We start from the raw sequence: 15,392 nt of genomic DNA, 5'->3' as shown, positions 1-15,392 counted from the left end.
GTACTCTCTTTTTTATGTAAACATAATGGAATTATGATTAGTTATAGGCAAATGAATACACAGGCCAGATTTGTATGCTGTTTTCCTCATCACTATAATCTAGTAGTAATTTAGTAGTAGAGGTCATTTCCTTTATGCCCCATTCTACACACAGCCTAAATTATAGGCACTGAACCATTTACAGGACAATAATGAAAGTAGCATATAGGATCCAACCCTGTCACAGAGTGAAAAAATGTAGAGCGTTTGTAGACTTCAAGAAAAAAATATGAAGTGACAGGTTCATCAGTACGTGCTTTAAGAAAGTGATATCGCAAAGATCACAGATGACAGTGCCCACCAAATCCATGACAATAGAGAATTAATTGTAAGCACCAAAGTGTGTTTGTCAAAAAAATATCTGAAAATATCCGTTGTTGAACATAATACTTCTATTTGCAATAGCAATGTACCAACACTACATGTAGGACGGACAAAAGACATTCCCACATATAGTATAAAAAAAAATGTATTTTTTATTTCACCTTTATTTAACCAGGTAGGCCAGTTGACAACAAGTTTTCATTTACAACTGTGGCCAAGATAAAGCAAAGTGTTGTGACACAAACAACAACACAGAGTTACACATTGAATAAACAAACATACAGTCAATAACACAATATAAAAGCCTATATAGAGTGTGTGCAAATGAAGTAAGATTAGGAAGGTAAGGCAATAAATAGGCCGTAGTGGGGAAATAATTACAATTTCGCAAATAAATACTGGAGTGATAGATGTGCAGAAGATTAATGTGCAAGTAGAGATACTGGGGTGCAAGGAGCTAAATAAATAAAATAAATAACAATATGGGGATGAGGTAGTTGGATGGGCTATTTACAGATGGGCTATGTACAGGTGCAATGATCAGTGAGCTGCTCTGACCGCTGATGCTTAAAGAAAGTGAGGGAGATATGAGTCTCCAGCTTCAGTGATTTTTGCAATTCGTTCCAGTCATTGGCAGCAGAGAACTGGAAGGAAAGGTGGTCAAAGGAGGAGTTGGTTTTGGGGGTGACCAGTGAAATATACCTGCTGGAGCGCGTGCTATGGGTGGGTGCTGCTATGGTGACCAGTGAGCTGAGATAAGGCGGGACTTTACCTAGCAAGGAATTGTAGATGACCTGGAGCCAGTGGGTTTGGCAACGAGTATGAAGCGAGGGCCAGCCAACGAGAGCATACAGGTTGCAGTGGTGGGTAGAATATGGGGCTTTGGTGACAAAACGGATGGCACTGTGATAGACTACATCCAATTTGTTGAGTAGAGTGTTGGAGGCTATTTTATAAATGACATCGCCAAAGTCAAGGATCGGTAGGATGGTCAGTTTTACGAGGGTATGTTTGGCAGTATGAGTGAAGGATGCTTTTTTGCGAAATAGGAAGCCAATTCTAGATTTCATTTTGGATTGGAGATGCTTAATGTGAGTCTGGAAGGAGAGTTTACAGTCTAACCAGACACCTAGGTATTTGTAGTTGTCCACTTATTCTAAGTCAGAACCGTCCAGAGTAGTGATGCTAGGCGGGTAGGTGCAGGTGCGAGCAACAATCGTTTGAAGAGCATGCATATAGTTTTACTTGCATTTAAGAGCAGTTGGAGGCCACGGAAGGAGAGTTGTATGGCATTGAAGCTTGCCTGGAGGGTTGTTAACACAGTGTCCAAAGAAGGGCCAGAAGTATACAGAATGGTGTTGTCTGCGTAGAGGTGGATCAGAGAATCACCAGCAGCAAGAGCGACATCATTGATACAGAGAAAAGAGTCGGCCCGAGAATTGAACCCTGTGGCACCCCCATAGAGACTGCCAAAGGTTCGGACAACAGGCCCTCCGATTTGATACACTGAACTCTATCTGAGAAGTAGTTGGTGAACCAGGCGAGGCAGTCATTTGAGAAACCAAGGCTGTTGACTTGGCTGATAAGAATACGGTGATTGACAGAGTTGAAAGCCTTGGCCAGGTCAATGAATACGGCCGTCTTTTATTGATGGCGATTATGATATTGTTTCGGACCTTGAGCGTCGCTGAGGTGCACCCATGACCAGCTCGGAAACCACATTGCATAGCGGAGAAGGTACGGTGGGATTCGAAATGGTGGGTGATCTGTTTGTTAACTTGGCTTTCGAAGACCTTAGCAAGGCAGGGTAGGATAGATATAGGTCTGTAACAGTTTAGGTCTAGAGTGTCTCCCCCTTTGAAGAGGGGGATGACCGCAGCAGCTTTCCAATCTTTGGGGATCTCAGACGATACGAAAGAGAGGTTGAACAGGCTAGTAATAAGGGTTGCAACAATTTTGTGGATAATTTTAGGAAGAGAGGGTTTAGATTGTCTAGCCCAGCTGATTTGTAGGGGTCCAGATTTTGCAGTTCTTTCAGAACATCAGGTATCTGGATTTGGGTGAAGGAGAAATGGGGGAGGCTTGGGCAAGTTGCTGTGGGGGGAGCAGAGCTGTTGACCGGGGTAGGGGTAGCAAGGTGGAAAGCATGGTCAGCCGTAGAAAAATGCTTATTGAAATTCTCAATTATTGTAGATTTAATCGGTGGTGACAGTGTTTCCTAGCATCAGTGCAGTGGGCAGCTGGGAGGAGGTGCTCTTATTCTCCATGGACTTTACAGTGTCCCAGAACTTTTTGTAGTTTGTGCTACAGGATGCACATTTCTGTTTGAAAAAGCTAGCCTTTGCTTTCCTAACTGCCTGTGTTTATTGGTTCCTAACTTCCCTGAAAAGTTGCATATCACGGGGTCTATTCGATGCTAACGCAGTACGCCACAGGATGTTTTTGTACTGGTCAAGGGCAGTCAGGTCTGGAGTGAACCAAGCTCTATATCTGTTCCTGGTTCTAATTTTTTGGGAATGGGTCATGCTTATGCTTATTTATGGTGGTGAGGAAAGCACTTTTAGAGAATAACCAGGCATCCTCTACTGACGGAATGAGGTCAATATCTTTCCAGGATACCCGGGCCAGGTCGATTAGAAAGGCCTGCTCGCTGAAGTGTTTTTGGGAGCGTTTGACTGTGATGAGGGGTGGTCGTTCAACTCCACCACCTTTGGCAGTTCTGTCTTGGCGGAAAATGTATATACATATGTAACAGTATAATTTTAGACCGTCCCCTCGCCCATACCCGGGCGTGAACCAGGGACCCTCTGCACACATCAACAACAGTCACCCACGAGCATCGTTACCCATCGCTCCATAAAAGCCACGGCCCTTGCAGAGCAAGGGGAACCACTACTTCAAGGTCTCAGAGCAAGTGACGTCACCGATTGAAACGCTATTTAGCGTGCACCGCTAACTAAGCTAGCCGTTTCACATCCGTTACACCTACATAGAGGCATTTTTCAGCTATGATTTGACCACTCAGAATCCAGAATGGATATGACAATGGGGCCAGCACAGGATATAATACACCCTTACAACAATCTACTTTTTGATCTTCTTGACTTCTTGTCTGGTAAACTGCTACTGTGTGTCAAGAAAAGAGCCCCAATTAGGGTTTAGTGCACTCCAGTAAAAAAGGTCTGGTTTACATTAAAAACTATTGTCCTGTGTCCCCGTTCATAGGGGCAATAGAGACTCGTCACTGGTAGAATTGAGTTGGCACTTTATTGGTCCAAACACCCACAGACACACAAGGTTGAGGTTACTCATGGACAGTAATTTGTAATTTTATTAATTTTATTTTTTGCATTGATGCATTGTGTCTTCTAACTGTCCAAGAATAGGATCCAAAGTGTTAGGAAATATTTGTTATCATAAATACAAAGGAGGATGTCTCTCCTCATTCTTCTGGCACTTTAGTCATACTGCCAGACTGCGCACCACAGAGCCAATCGGGAGAGAATACATACAGGTCAACGGTGCCAATTGAATGTCAAGGGGTGTGTCTGTGCCTTTTGGATTACTCTCTCTTTACAGAGAACCCCCGTGGTTCAAGTCAAGAGCTACCCTTCCCCTTTCAGTCTGCTCTGCGCACGTCTGAAAGTGACAGAGCCAGCAGCCAAGAGAGTTTTTCCACAGTATGTCATAAAAAATGATTACACTTATGAATGTATGTAAAATGCTAATATGTATTAGATCCAGAACAATGGAATAACTAAGACCTGAATTTGAATGCAGCGTGTTCCGATTCCTCCTTCTCTTCCTGTCCAGCAGGAACAACCAAAAACACTGGGCCTGATGGTTCATGCAGATACTGGGGAAGCAATATAGAAATGTATTGATCCCTTAAACGGGGCGGCAGGGTAGCCTAGTGGTTAGAGTGTAGAGGCGGCAGTGGTAGCCTAGTGGTTAGAGTGTAGAGGCGGCAGGGTAGCCTAGTGGTTAGAGTGTAGAGGTGGCAGGGTAGCCTAGTGGTTAGTGTAGAGGTGGCAGGGTAGCCTAGTGGTTAGAGTGTAGAGGCGGCAGGGTAGCCTAGTGGTTAGAGTGTAGGGGCGGCAGGGTAGCCTAGTGGTTAGAGTGTAGAGGCGGCAGGGTAGCCTAGTGGTTAGAGTGTAGGGGCGGCAGGGTAGCCTAGTGGTTAGAGTGTAGAGGCGGCAGGGTAGCCTAGTGGTTAGAGTGTAGAGGTGGCAGGGTAGCCTAGTGGTTAGAGTGTAGAGGCGGCAGGGTAGCCTAGTGGTTAGAGTGTAGAGGCGGCAGGGTAGCCTAGTGGTTAGAGTGTAGGGGCGGCAGGGTAGCCTAGTGGCTAGAGCGATGGACTAGTAACCGAAAGGTTGCAAGTTCGAATCCCCGAGCTGACAAATCTGTCGTTCTGCCCCTGAACAGGCAGTTAACCCACTGTTCCTAGGCCGCCATTGAAAATAAGAATTTGTTCTGAACTGACTTGCCTAGTTAAATAAAAAACGATTGTACTATTAAATGACCCACATCACAACCCTCATACCAATTCACAAAAATGTACCTAAATCAATTTTGGAAAAAGGATTTTGCTCACAAAAGACGTCGGAATACATTTTCCCCAGTTAGAAATAGTAGGCCAAATAACTACTTTCATCAGACGAAAACAAACCCTCAAATGCACTCTTGTATTTTGTAAGTTGTCTGCAGGTGGATTGTTGTGAATGCACTCAAATATCAAGTCATCAGGTTCTGTAAACTGTGTTCTAATACTCAACATAGAAGGATTTGTCTTAATATACAGTATATGAAAGTGATGCTATCAAGCTCACTGTGACTGACAAATCACTGCCTATTACTGTGATTAAAAAGAGCATATGAAACATTGTTTTTCACGAGGCCTACCTGTGCGCCTTCCTTGAAGCACCTCTGTTCGAAACACCTCTCCTGTCCTTGATCCATATCACATACAGCCATTTGTGAATATTTTCAGTGTCCGTGTGAAAGATAGTTATTACGAGGATGGAACATTTATTAACTTAAACATTTTTTTTTTTAAACACCCATGTAAAATGAAGGCCTGCAAGCCTAAACTTAAATTTAGAAAAATGAATGTAAAATCCCGTGAGAGGAAAATGGACAAACTAAAAGGGTGTGCAATATAGAAGGGTCAGTGGACATTCTGAACCTTGTTTGAAGTCATTAGGTCATATGACCAATGAGCTATTGAAATTTTAAAAAATGTAAATAAATAATTTAAAATAGTGCGAGATGTAAATCGACCAAAGAAAACATGTTTTTTTATGTGTGTCTATGCCATCGGGTTAGCTAGAACCAAACGTTTTAGGAGTAATGGTTAAATAGCTATTGAAATTAGAAAAAAATGGATTTGTCACTATGTTGAAGGTCCCTAACTGCTGTTGGTGGAGGTTAGGAAAACTACAGGCGAATATCCAACCTGAAACTAATTTTACCTCAGTATTTGATTGCATTCTTAACATAGCGACACATTGGCCTCATAGTCATGTGGTTAATAGCAAAATAACTATAAGAGCATGACATTTACATTAATGTACAAATGTTTATAATAGGAACACTTTACAATTAAACATGCTATATAGTAATATAGCTAATGTCATTGTGAGTTGTCAATGGGGGCAGTCTTTACATATACTTTTATTTACGGATATAAAGCAGTTCATCATGCAACTGATTAATGTCTTGGCTAGATGAGATACAAATTGATGTCAATTATTTTATTTGAACCTTTTAGCAAACCCTAACCCATTCCCTTTCCATAACCTACAGTAACCCTAACCTGCTGCGTAAATTCTCTTAACCTGATACGAAAAGTCAATTCTGACAAACTGTATCCCTTCTAGCCAAAACCTCTTCGTTCCGTTTGATTGGGATTACATCGTTACCCGGTTGGTCACGTGCGTGTCAGTCAAAGAGATGGGTAGTGTGTAAACTACATGTCATTTCAGCTCCGAAATGCTTTTTTTTTTGTTTTAATGAAACAGAAGGCGTTTTTTTTTGTTGTGAAGTTATATTTAAAACTCATCCTGTCAGGCCAGTTTGTCAAGTTTCAGGGTTGGTATGTAGCCAGGTAGCCATTACGCAGGTAAAGGGAGTGAACAAAACTCCACTATTGTTTGTAGCGAGGACAGAACAAACATGGTACAATAACCAGAAACTGGAAGATCACACGGAAAAAAAAGAAGAAATTATCGACATAGAATAATACTGGTGAGTAGTTAGCTGTATTATCCGCCTCCAAATTAAAGTTATTTTCAAGGATTTGTGAAGTGTGACGTTCGCACGTTGACGTTATTTCATCCACTGACAATCTAAAAATCGAAAACTGAATCAAATCGAGGAAATCCAAATTTTAAAGGCGATTTAATTGATCACATATTGGCTATGAACAGACCACTTATGTTATTTCCAGACGTTCTTATACAGATTTGCTTTGTTTCAGTGTAGTCGAACTTTTCCATATCCTTTATTTTACACTTGAATTGTTTGTTAACACTTTATTATGATTCCCTACACGGGATGTGAATGACATTTAATTGTAGTCTTGATACTCTTCCTGGAGACAGTGTGTCTCGACACACAATCTATAGGGTTGCTTCAGAATGGAGAAGGGTCTCTCACTCTTTTTATATAAACACACAGCAAAGGTAGCTGACAATGTCCGGCAGGCCGCTAGATCTGCGCTAGAGTCTTGGATTGATGTGCATTCCCGGTAGTACACACCTGGCCCCTATGGACCGGCTCGTACATAAAGCATCCTTGATTCAGGCTGCAAATGCATCATTTTCCTCAACTAGATTTAAAAGTGAGCCGTGGGGGAAAAAAAACACCACCATTTTTGGATTTTTCCGGACAATTTAGGATGTTGGCTAAACACTGTGCAACATCCTGCATTTAAAAAAAAAAATTGGAACGGTAAACACACACTTAGTGGCCAGTTTATTAGGTACACCCATCTACTACCAGGTCGGACCCTCTTTGCCTCCAGAACAGCCTGAATTATTTGGGGCACGGTAACGTTGCTCAATTGGTATCAAGGGACCTAAAGTGCCAGGAAAACATTCCTCACACCATTGCACCACCCCCATCAGGCAGGAAGGGGGCCATGGTCTCATGCTGCATACACCAAATCATGACTCTGCCATCAGCATGACGTGACAGGAACCGGGATTTGTCGGACCAGGCGATGTGCGACTCTCGCCATTCTCCTTTGACCTCTCATCAACAAGCTGTTTTCGCCCACAGGACTGCCGCTGACTGAATGTTTGTTTGTCGCACCATTCTCAGTAAACCCTAGAACACTGTCTTGTGTGAAAAGCCCGGGAGGCCGTTGCTGAGATAGTGGGACCGGCATGCCTGGTACTGACAATTTTATACCATGCTCAAAGTTGCTTAGGGCACTTTTCTAAAATTCAATCAAACAGTAACTGGATGCCTGTCTGCCTGCTTTATATAGGAAGCCATATGACTCACTGTAGGAGCGAACCTTTTTTTTGTGAACAAGGTGGTGTACCTAATAAACTGGCCTCAATGTATTTAACCCCTTTTTTTCTTGTCAGGCGGCTTGCCATTAAAGCTAGTTAAGGAAGAAATATAATGCCTTTGCAGACTGAATCAAATCAAATTGTATTTTTCACATGCGCTGAATACAACAGGTGTAGGTAGACCTTTACTGTGAAATACTTACATACAAGCTCTTAACCAACAATGCAGTTGGAGGATGCTTTTTGTACGAGCCTGTCCACAGGCGATGCAAGTGTATTACTAGGAATGCAGATCTAGATGCCACCATTTCCCGCAGAGGGAAAGACTGTGGAGTTGCCTTGAGAGAGAGAGAGAGAGAGAGAGAGAGAGAGAGAGAGAGAGAGAGAGAGAGAGCACCAACTGATCACTTTCTACCACTGCAATATGTCAGTCACCACCTTGTTACCCTGTGGCTCGGGGTCCAGTTTCAGGCCACAAAACCCCATAGGTCACGAACACCGATTACTCAACCTCTGCTAAATGGGGGATGATATTACATGTGATGGATTGGCCGTTCGAACACTGACAATTATTATGGACGGCCTGAGGGTCAATGCACTTCCTGAATGTGTTCCACATGGGTAGCTTCAGGTTGAACATGTGGCTTTTCCAAGCAGGATGTAGGTTTTAAATTGTTGACGGGAATAGGAGCAGACCTGGTTAAACACACACTGGTTAATGTCCTGATGAATATGTATTTACGTGTAATGTTACTCTGAGTGTACATAGTGTACTGGAACAACAGATTAACTCCTGAGGCGTAGTGTTTCTCTGAAAGTAGTGTCGCTCTGAGTGCTCGTTAATATTGTAACAGATCAGCCTTCTTGTGGATGACTTCCTCTTCTTCTATGTTTCCAGTCTGCATCCCAAATTACACCCTATTTCCTGTATAGTGCTTATAGGAGTCTGGTCGAAGGTAGTGCATTATATTTACGAAATAGGGTGCCTTGTAATTTTAATGTCCTCCACCCCTATTGTATATTCCTCCCAGCCAGTCAGTGAAGTGTTCCTTAGACGACAGCCTGAGGTAGGGCCAGTCAGTGAAGTGTTCCTTAGAGGACAGCCTGAGGTAGGGCCTAAGACAGTATAGTATGAAGATAGGTGGAGACTGCTTCTCTGTTAACGCTTGTAGGCGACGTTGGCTAGCTAAGCTCAAGCGCAGGAAAACATAATTGTGTCTAACTGTCATCTTGCGCCAAACTGTGTCAGTTTGTCACGGGTTGGAGTAATAACATGTTAAACTATTCAAGACATTGCTTCATATATAGGTTGTGACTTTTAGCTTTTGAGAAAATTAAAAAAATTTAATGGAAGAATTTTTCACTTCTCAAACCCCGAACTGGTCTACTTGATCTGTTTCACAAGCATTCCCAGAAGTCTCGTGATGTTGTGCCTCTGGGTTTAGAAAAACTCTGTGGCAGGGCTTATTGTTATTGTTTATTATAGATGTGAAATCTACACTCTAGTTCAGACATGTTGAGGGCTACAAGTCATGTCACAATGTAAGGTTGAACCATGCAATAGGCCAAATACTTGTCCTCATAAAGATTTGTACACGTTTTACTGCGTTTGCCCCAGGAAACGTGGTTGTTGAGTCTCTTGTTAGTTACGTGATAGACCGAGTTGACCATGAGGGGCAAGGCCCCAGGAAGTTATGTTAGTTAGTTACGTGATAGACCGAGCTGACCATGAGGGGCAAGGCGTGTGATGGAGACTATAGGGCAAAGCAAGTCTGTCCCCCTGTTTCTCTCCGTATGGAAATAAATGGCCCTAGAAAGTGTACCAAGAAAGCAAGATTTGAATCCTGACTTGTAAGGCAAATGTTGTTTTTTTGACATCATTGTAAGCCTGCCACACACACACACGCACACTACAACATATTTATTAAACATAAGAATGAGTGTGAGTTTTTGTCACAACCCGGCTCGTGGGAAGTGACAAAGAACTCTTATAGGACCAGGGCATAAATAATTATATAATAATTGTGCTCTTTATTTAACCATCTTACATATAAAACCTTATTGGTTCATTTGAAATTTTGAATAACTCACCACAGGTTAAGGAGAAGGATGTGCTTGAAAGGATGCACACAACTCTGCAATGTTGGGTTGTATTGGAGAGATTCTGTCTTAAATCAATTTCCACACACAGTCTGTGCCTGTATAGATTTTTCCTGCTAGTGAGGGCTGAGAATCCACTCTCACATAGGTGCATGGTTGCCAAGAGCACCAGTGTCTTAACAGCGCTATTTGCCAATGCAGGATAATCTGGCAGTGGCTTCTGATTTTAAATATAATGTTCACAGAACCGATGAGGCTCTGTTGTTCAGTAAGTGGACTGGAGGCAGGACATGAAAGGGATAACTAATCCAGTTGTTTGTGTCATCCATTTCGGGAAAGTACCTGCGTAATTGCTCACCCAACTCACTCAGGTGCTTCGCTATATCACATTTGACATTGTCCGTAAGCTTGAGTTCATTTGCACACAAAAAAAATCATACAATGATGGAAAGACCCGTGTGTTGTCCTTTTTAATGCAGACAGAGAAGTGCTCCAACTTCTTAATCAAACCTTCAATTTTGTCCCACACATTGAATATAGTTGCGGAGAGTCCCTGTAATCCTAGATTCAGATCATTCAGGTGAGAAAAAACATCACCCAGATAGACCAGTCGAGTGAGAAACTCGTCATCATGCAAGCAGTCAGACAAGTGAAAATTATGGTCAGTAAAGAACTTGAAGCTCGTCTCTCAATTAAAAAAAACGTGTCAATACTTTGCCCCTTGATAACCAGCGAACTTCTGTATGTTGTAAAATCATTACATGGTCGCTGCCCATATCATTGCATAATGCAGAAAATACACGAGAGTTCAGGGGCCTTGCTTTAACAAAGGTAACCATTGTCACTGTAGTATCCAAAATGTCTTTCAAGCTGTACGGCTGGTTGGGTTGTGTATCGGAGGACGCATGACATTCAGCCTTCGTCTCTCCCGAGCCCGTACGGGAGTTGTAGCAATGAGACAAGTTAGTAGCTACTACAACAATTGGATACCACGAAATTGGGAAGAAAAAGCATCCACCGGCTCTTGGGTACACTGCAGCATCCACCGAGAGGCTCTTGCTGACAAGGGAACATCCGATTGGATGTTCATTCATCCGATTGGATGTTCATTCCCTTGTCAGCAAGAGCCTCTCGGTGGATGCTGCAGTGTACCCAAGAGCCTCTCGGTGGATGCTGCAGTGTACCCAAGAGCCTCTCGGTGGATGCTGCAGTGTACCCAAGAGCCTCTCGGTGGATGCTGCTGTGTACACAAGAGCCTCTCAGTGGATGCTGCAGTGTACCCAAGTGGCTTCGGGAGCAATTGCTTCCACTCACATTAACACTCCACTATGTCTCCCTGTCGTGGCTTTACCAGATACCAACACGAGCAGCAGCTACGTTTGGCTACATACAGACCGTTAGTGGAATTCCAGCGTGAGAGTTAATGAAATTGGATGGAATTGGAAATTGGATGTTTATTATTATAATTGTTTTTTTCATTTTACCCCTTTTTCTCCCCAATTTCGTGGTATCCAATTGTTGTAGTAGCTACTATCTTGTCTCATTGCTACAACTCCCGTACGGGCTCGGGAGAGACGAAGGCTGAATGTCATGCGTCCTCCGATACACAACCGATACACAACCCTGCTTCTTAACACAGCGCGCATTCAACCCGGAAGCCAGCCGCACCAATGTGTCAGAGGCTACACCGTGCACCTGGCAACCTTGGCTAGCGCGCACTACGCCTGCCACAGGAGTCGCTGGTGCGCGATGAGACAAGGAGATCCCTACCGACCAATCCCTCCCTAACCCGGACGACGCTAGGCCAATTGTGCGTCGCCCCACGGACCTCCTGGTCGCGGCCGGTTACGACAGAGCCTGGGCGCGAACCCAGGGACTCTGATGGCACAGCTGGCGCTGCAGTACAGTGCCCTTAACCACTGCACCACCCGGGAGGCCGATTGGATGTTCATTATTTGACTAGGCTACCTGTATTTTACACTGTGTTGTTATTTCACTGAACACTAGATGGTTACATTTTATGTTTGGCAGTGAAACGAGGCTACTCAGGCGAGGGGAAAAAAATATAAATGGACTGTTTTAAAATGTGGATAAAATTATGTGAATCACAGTTTTATTTGGCGTACCCTCGACAGCGTTGCACGTACCCCAGTTTGGGGATACCTGGTCTAGTAGGTAAAGAGGACTGTGTTTCCTGTTAGGGTCTAGTAGGTAAAGAGGACTGTGTTTCCTGTTAGTGTCTAGTGGGTAAAGAGGACTGTGTTTCCCTTTAGGGTCTAGTAGGTAAAGAGGACTGTGTTTCCTGTTAGGGTCTAGTAGGTAAAGAGGACTGTGTTTCCCGTTAGGGTCGAGTGGGTAAAGAGGACTGTGTTTCCTGTTAGGGTCTAGTAGGTAAAGAGGACTGTGTTTCCTGTTAGGGTCGAGTGGGTAAAGAGGACTGTGTTTCCTGTTAGGGTCTAGTAGGTAAAGAGGACTGTGTTTCCTGTTAGGATCTAGTAGGTGAAGAGGACTGTGTTTCCTGTTAGGATCTAGTAGGTAAAGAGGACTGTGTTTCCTGTTAGGGTCTAGTGGGTAAAGAGGACTGTGTTTCCTGTTAGGGTCTAGTGGGTAAAGAGGACTGTGTTTCCTGTTAGGGTCTAGTGGGTAAAGAGGACTGTGTTTCCTGTTAGGGTCTAGTGGGTAAAGAGGACTGTGTTTCCTGTTAGGGTCTAGTAGGTAAAGAGGACTGTGTTTCCTGTTAGGATCTAGTAGGTGAAGAGGACTGTGTTTCCTGTTAGGATCTAGTAGGTAAAGAGGACTGTGTTTCCTGTTAGGGTCTAGTGGGTAAAGAGGACTGTGTTTCCTGTTAGGGTCTAGTAGGTAAAGAGGACTGTGTTTCCTGTTAGGATCTAGTAGGTAAAGAGGACTGTGTTTCCTGTTAGGATCTAGTAGGTAAAGAGGACTGTGTTTCCTGTTAGGATCTAGTAGGTGAAGAGGACTGTGTTTCCTGTTAGGATCTAGTAGGTAAAGAGGACTGTGTTTCCTGTTAGGATCTAGTAGGTAAAGAGGACTGTGTTTCCTGTTAGGATCTAGTAGGTAAAGAGGACTGTGTTTCCTGTTAGGATCTAGTAGGTAAAGAGGACTGTGTTTCCTGTTAGGATCTAGTAGGTAAAGAGGACTGTGTTTCCTGTTAGGGTCTAGTAGGTAAAGAGGACTGTGTTTCCTGTTAGGGTCTAGTGGGTAAAGAGGACTGTGTTTCCTGTTAGGTTCTAGTGTGTAAAGAGGACTGTGTTTCCTGTTAGGGTCTAGTGGGTAAAGAGGACTGTGTTTCTTGTTTCCTGCTAAACTCAGTGTTTTAACCCCTGACCTCGCCCCTCAGGGGAGCATTGGCATTTGGGTGAGGGACAGTTGGGCTATGTTAAATATCTAGATGGGGGCGGAAAGCCTTAGTTTATTTGATTTATTTCACCTTTATTTAACCAGGTAGGCCAGTTGAGAACAAGTTCTCATTTGCATCTGCGACCTGGCCAAGATAAAGCAAAGCAGTTCGACACAAACAACACAGAGTTACACATAGAGTAAAACAAACATACAATCTTTAGTGAATCTCTTGTCTCAGGTTCCAAGCCAGGCAGGCAGCGAGCCAGGTATGTGAAGGCAGGCAGGCAGCCAGGTATGTGAAGGCAGGCAGGCAGCCAGGTATGTGAAGGCAGGCAGGCAGCCAGGTATGTGAAGGCAGGCAGCCAGCCAGGTATGTGAAGGCAGGCAGCCAGCCAGGTATGTGAAGGCAGGCAGCCAGCCAGGTATGTGAAGGCAGGCAGCCAGCCAGGTATGTGGAGGCAGGCAGCCAGCCAGCCAGGTATGTGAAGAAAGGCAGCCAGCCAGCCAGGTATGTGAAGGCAGCCAGCCAGGTATGTGAAGGCAGCCGGCCAGCCAGCCAGGTATGTGAAGAAAGGCAGCCAGCCAGCCAGGTATGTGAAGGCAGGCAGCCAGCCAGCCAGGTATGTGAAGGCAGGCAGCCAGCCAGCCAGGTATGTGAAGGCAGGCAGGCAGCCAGCCAGCCAGGTATGTGAAGGCAGGCAGCCAGCCAGCCAGCCAGCCAGGTATGTGAAGGCAGGCAGCCAGCCAGCCAGGTATGTGAAGGCAGGCAGCCAGCCAGCCAGGTATGTGAAGGCAGGCAGCCAGCCAGCCAGGTATGTGAAGGCAGGCAGCCAGCCAGCCAGGTATGTGAAGGCAGGCAGCCAGCCAGCCAGGTATGTGAAGGCAGGCAGCCAGCCAGCCAGGTATGTGAAGGCAGGCAGCCAGCCAGCCAGGTATGTGAAGGCAGGCAGCCAGCCAGCCAGGTATGTGAAGGCAGGCAGCCAGCCAGCCAGGTATGTGAAGGCAGGCAGCCAGCCAGCCAGGTATGTGAAGGCAGGCAGCCAGCCAGCCAGGTATGTGAAGGCAGGCAGGCAGCCAGCCAGGTATGTGAAGGCAGGCAGCCAGCCAGCCAGGTATGTGAAGGCAGGCAGCCAGCCAGCCAGGTATGTGAAGGCAGGCAGCCAGCCAGCCAGGTATGTGAAGGCAGGCAGGCAGCCAGCCAGGTATGTGAAGGCAGGCAGGCAGCCAGCCAGGTATGTGAAGGCAGGCAGCCAGCCAGCCAGGTATGCGAAGGCAGGCAGGCAGCCAGCCAGGTATGCGAAGGCAGGCAGCCAGCCAGCCAGGTATGCGAAGGCAGGCAGCCAGCCAGCCAGGTATGCGAAGGCAGGCAGCCAGCCAGCCAGGTATGCGAAGGCAGGCAGCCAGCCAGCCAGGTATGCGAAGGCAGGCAGCCAGCCAGCCAGGTATGCGAAGGCAGGCAGCCAGCCAGCCAGGTATGCGAAGGCAGGCAGCCAGCCAGCCAGGTATGCGAAGGCAGGCAGCCAGCCAGCCAGGTATGCGAAGCCAGGCAGGCAGCCAGCCAGGTATGCGAAGGCAGGCAGGCAGCCAGCCAGGTATGTGAAGGCAGGCAGGCAGCCAGCCAGGTATGTGAAGGCAGGCAGGCAGCCAGCCAGGTATGTGAAGGCAGGCAGGCAGCCAGCCAGGTATGTGAAGGCAGGCAGGCAGCCAGGTATGTGAAGGCAGGCAGGCAGCCAGGTATGTGAAGGCAGGCAGGCAGGCAGCCAGGTATGTGAAGACAGGCAGGCAGGCAGCCAGGTATTTGAAGGCAGGCAGGCAGGCAGGTATGTGAAGGCAGGCAGGCAGGTATGTGAAGGCAGGCAGGCAGCCAGGTATGTGAAGGCAGGCAGGCAGGCAGGTATGTGAAGGCAGGCAGCCAGCCAGCAAGGTATGTGAAGACAGGCAGCCAGCCAGGTATGTGAAGCCAGGCAGGCAGCCAGCCAGGTATGTGAAGGCAGGCAGGCAGCCAGCCAGGTATGTGAAGGCAGGCAGGCAGCCAGCCAGGTATGTGAA

At 45.7% G+C, this 15,392-nt stretch overlaps 1 protein-coding gene across 2 annotated transcripts in view; it reads left to right on the top strand.

Annotated features, from left to right (window-relative positions):
• Positions 1-6,240: 6,240 nt before the first annotated feature.
• Positions 6,241-15,392, top strand: part of atp8b1 (ATPase phospholipid transporting 8B1) — a 74,063-nt gene continuing 64,911 nt past the window's right edge. Inside the window, exon 1 of one of the 2 annotated variants that reach the window (XM_090191618.1) lies at positions 6,241-6,609. The gene's annotated coding sequence lies outside the window, so the exon portion shown is untranslated. The remainder of the gene's footprint in view (positions 6,610-15,392) is intronic. The other variant, XM_090191619.1, reaches the window with a different exon arrangement.

This window comes from Oncorhynchus mykiss, chromosome 12 (genome assembly GCF_057628025.1).
Source record: "Oncorhynchus mykiss isolate SJ-2025 chromosome 12, ASM5762802v1, whole genome shotgun sequence".
NCBI classification, from domain to species: Eukaryota; Metazoa; Chordata; class Actinopteri; order Salmoniformes; family Salmonidae; genus Oncorhynchus; species Oncorhynchus mykiss.
The sequence above is the reverse complement of the archived record's forward strand: the minus strand, read 5'-3'. Positions and strand labels throughout refer to the sequence as shown.